General features: G+C 45.5%; 1 pseudogene; it reads right to left on the bottom strand.

Annotated features, from left to right (window-relative positions):
- Nucleotides 1–437: 437 nt before the first annotated feature.
- LOC127193595 (40S ribosomal protein S10-like) lies at nt 438–896 on the bottom strand (annotated as a pseudogene).
- Between the last annotated feature and the right edge of the window lie 3,217 nt (nt 897–4,113).

Raw genomic sequence — 4,113 nt, 5'->3', positions numbered from 1 at the left:
CCTTGAATAGGAATTACTATTACACCTCTATTTCCATTGCAATATCCACTCCTGAAAAAAAAAAAAAAAACTATTGTTTTAAGAGATCTTTTCCACTTACTATTTAAGTGGATACTTTTTTCCCAGAGCTGTAGTATTTTAATTTTTTTGCTTTTTTAAAATTTTTTATTCTTTTACATATACATTTGTATTATTGCACATATATATAATAAACTACCCATAGCAAGAAAAACCATGACACAATCAGGAATTATATAAATGTTACATTCTTGATGTTTTGGCTATTTGTATTTGACAGCTTTGAAGAAGACATCTTTCCTATCTTGGTACATCTAAATTTCTGAATGTAAATAAATCTCCATCCCATGTTGTCATTGTCAATTTAGAACATCTATCTAGACCTGGTATGGTTATTATTTTTCTTCTTTAAAGTTTACTCAACACAACACACTCTCCAACTTCACTGAGGTGGCTGACCACGTCGCTGCGCCAGCCGCAGCCTCGGCTTTCTTGTCAACACCAGGAACACAGCATTCCTTCTGTAGGTGTCTCTGTCTGTCTCCATCTTGTGAATCTTGCAGGTCGCTCACCCTCTGGACCTTTGGGCCGAGTCCTGCCAGCATCAGGATGGCTGCAGTGCCATGTGGCGGGCATGATCTGAGGAGGAGGTAATCTCAGAGATACTGGATGCCCTCATTTGTAAGGTACCAATAGAATGTCTCCAGGCAAAACTGCTCCTTCACGTAGCCTCGAGACTTGAGAAACTGCAGGTTGGGCACATTCTTGTCTGCCGGCTCCGGGTGTTTAGGCATACTGACATCTTTCTCGGCAACCATCACGCCTTCCTTAAAAAGGAGCTCATAGGTAGCAATCTGGTTCTTCTTAGGCATCAGCATCAGCATCATCACAGCTGCAGGGTTTGAGGCAGAGGCTGAAAAGCTGGTATGGTTATTATATGAAATATCTAATAGTAGTCATACAAAGAAAGGTATATAGATCCTGGCTCTGGCTACAGGAAGGAGTGGGGCAACGTTGATAAGGATGGAGTGTTTTCCAGGACAATGAAAAATGTTATGGAAATTGTCACAGATTCATCCATACAGCACTGTGTCTATGCTACTTTCCTAGCAATTCTACCAATGAGTGGCTCACTTCAAAATGGCTAAGTATTATATATTTTCACCTTTCTTGTGTTTTAAACAGAGCTTGCTATGTAGGCAAAGTTACCCTTGAACTCTTTTTGTTCCTGCCTTAGCCTTTCATTAAGTGTTTACAAGAAAAAAAATTTTTTTTTCTTTTTGATTGAAGGCTTCCACTACGGTACTCCTGGTTTGTCTTAAGAAACTAAAATACCCGGTGGCACTCAGAGGAAGGCTAGCAGGCTACCAAGAAGAGACTTGATACCCTATGAGCATATACAGGGGGAGGAAATCCCCCTCAGTCACAGTCATAGGCGAGGGGAGTAAGGGGAAAGTGGGAGGGAGGGAGGGGAGGATACAAGGGATGGGATAACCATTGAGATGTAATATGAATAAATTAATAAAATAAATTTTTTTTAAAAAGAAACTAGAATACCTGCAGAGCTCACCTCACCCAGTGGTGTGGTAACCTGGTGTCGAGCGTCAGTCATCTTCTGAGGAAAAGGCACTTGTTGTCCATGCTGATTTTCACCTTAGGAGTTCCTAACTTCTGTCCCACCTATAAGGAAACCACTTATTTGCTCCAGAGTCCCCGCAGAGCTGCTACCTGCAGATCACAGGTCAAGATTTGATAATAGCCGATGCAAAATGAAGACAAAGAGGCCAGGAGGCCAGAAGACTGGGATCAGAGGCACAGCTACCGTCTGAGAGGAGCTTGTTCCTGTCTAAGTGCCTGGAGCGGTGCCTTCCTCACCCTGCAGCCCGCTCCATCCTCTTATCTGCCCTTGTTCCCCTTTCTCAGTCCACCTGCATCCTGACAAGATGGCTTAAACAACAGAAATCTGTTGTTGGTTGGGGGCAGAAAATCCAAGATAAGGACCATGTGCCCTTGAAGGTTCTCAGAGAGCAGACCCTTCAGCTTTTAGTCCATCCAGGTAGGCAGGCCTTGACTATGGCACCATCTCTCCAGTCTCTGCCTCCATCTTCCTGTGGTTCCCTTCTGTCCGTCCCTGTGTCTAAAATCTCTCTCTCTCTCTCTCTCTCTCTCTCTCTCTCTCTCTCTCTCTCTCTCTCTCTCTCTCTCTCTCTCTCTCTCCTGTTTCTTTTTAGGACATGAATTACCGGGTTCAGGGCAAATCTCTTGTAGAGTTCTTTAATTGAGTCTGTAAAACTGTTTTCAAATAAAACAACATTCACAGGCAGATGTCAGGACATAGACGAACCTGGCAGCGACATGATTCAATCCATTCTACCATGATAACTGCTGCTCACATTGATTTGTGACTCGTGGCATGTAAGCAGAGACTTTACCATTTGATTCCATGCTGGCTCCCCACAAACAAGCCCCCCGCCCCTCGCACACTGGGTGCTCAGTAAATCCTTCTAAGGGAAGAGACTGCATGCTTGGAAGTATGTTTGGCTCAAGTCTAGTCAACCAGCAAGGATGGATATCAGCTGAACCAGGGATGATATTGTGTATTTATAGTCGCCAAATGGACACACCTGCTCCTGGGGGCGCCTGTGTCTACTGCAATCCCAGCTCAGGCTGCTGTCTTACTGGAGGCTACATGCTCAAGGACCTACTTCAAAATCACCTTACGGGTGTGAATTAGAGATGCACTGTCTTGGGCCTTACATCCAAACCAGAATTCTAGGGATTCCTTTTTCAGATCTCCTGTTTCTGCCAAGCTCATCTCAGACCCTCCAACATTCTGATCTCTGAGAGCACCAAAGCTCAGGGACTAAAGAAGTACATGGTGAGGAGTAGAGTCCCTCTCCTAAACTGTGAGCATCTCACAGTATGGCCTCTTGGCTACTGACACTGTCTTCAGCTCAGACAGGGAAATTGGCAGGCATGCCCAGTGTCTTCCTCTCTCTATAGTCATTTTCTCACACTAACAGCAGAGCTAAAACGTAGCAAGAATGGCATGATTTCTGCTCCCCCCCCCCCAAGATAGGGTTTTTCTGCATAGCCTTGGATGTCCTGAATTCACTTTGTAGATCAGACTGGCCTTGAACTCACAGCGACCCACCTGCCTCTGCCTCCCGGAGTGCACCATGCCAGACTTATTTCTGCCTCTTATGGTTTCTGCATTGTCAAACATTAGTATACTATTGACTGCCTACCCAGCATCCTTCCTTCTTTGTTTTCTACTGACTTCATGCAGTTGGTGAGGAGAAAATGTACTCATAGGAGGGTGACCCTATGACCTACTTTCGGGGACTAACTCTGATTCATCGCAAGTCAGATGTCGTCATGCTACATGCCAGCAGCTGGCTCCGTGCTGTCTAGTGAGACATGAAGGGCACATACCAGAAACATCTACAAAAACTCTCTGACACAAAAGCATCACCCCTACACCATCCCTACTGGTTTAGAAGCCTCCCATGGCCTGCATAACCGCACTCGGGCTCGTTAAGTAATCTGAAGAAGATTCTTAGTCATCTTGGTATTCCTCTTTGCCCTGTGGGTGAGGGAGGAAATTCTTTTTTTGTTGTTGTTTTTTTGTTTTGTTTTGTTTTGTTCTGTTTTTTCGAGACAGGGTCTCTCTGTGTAGCCTTGGCTGTCCTGGACTCAGTTTGTAGACCATGCTGGCCTCGAACTCACACCGATCTGCCCACCTCTGCCTCTCGAGTGCTAGGATTAAAGGCATGTGCCACCACGCCCGGCTAGGAAATTCTTGTCTACGGCCATAGGGATGGCTGAATGCTCAGGTCTAACTCTGGATGGATGAGTTTGAGAACAGTGTGCTAGCCACATATGCTCACAGCTTCCGGGAAAAGATCATCAGTACCTCAAGGAGGGCATGTTAAGAGCTCTGGACTGGAACAGTGAAAGGGCTGAGCGTGGCAGCTTTGTAGCGCCAATAAGTTGGGGTGCCCCTGTTGCCCAGAGGAAGATGTGGCTCTCTTCTTTGCATTATTCTGTGGCCTAACAAGGAACTGGAGCCTCCCTTACTCGGGCTTCCGCAGG

This window comes from Acomys russatus, chromosome 9 (assembly GCF_903995435.1).
Source record: "Acomys russatus chromosome 9, mAcoRus1.1, whole genome shotgun sequence".
NCBI classification, from domain to species: Eukaryota; Metazoa; Chordata; class Mammalia; order Rodentia; family Muridae; genus Acomys; species Acomys russatus.
The sequence above is the reverse complement of the archived record's forward strand: the minus strand, read 5'-3'. Positions and strand labels throughout refer to the sequence as shown.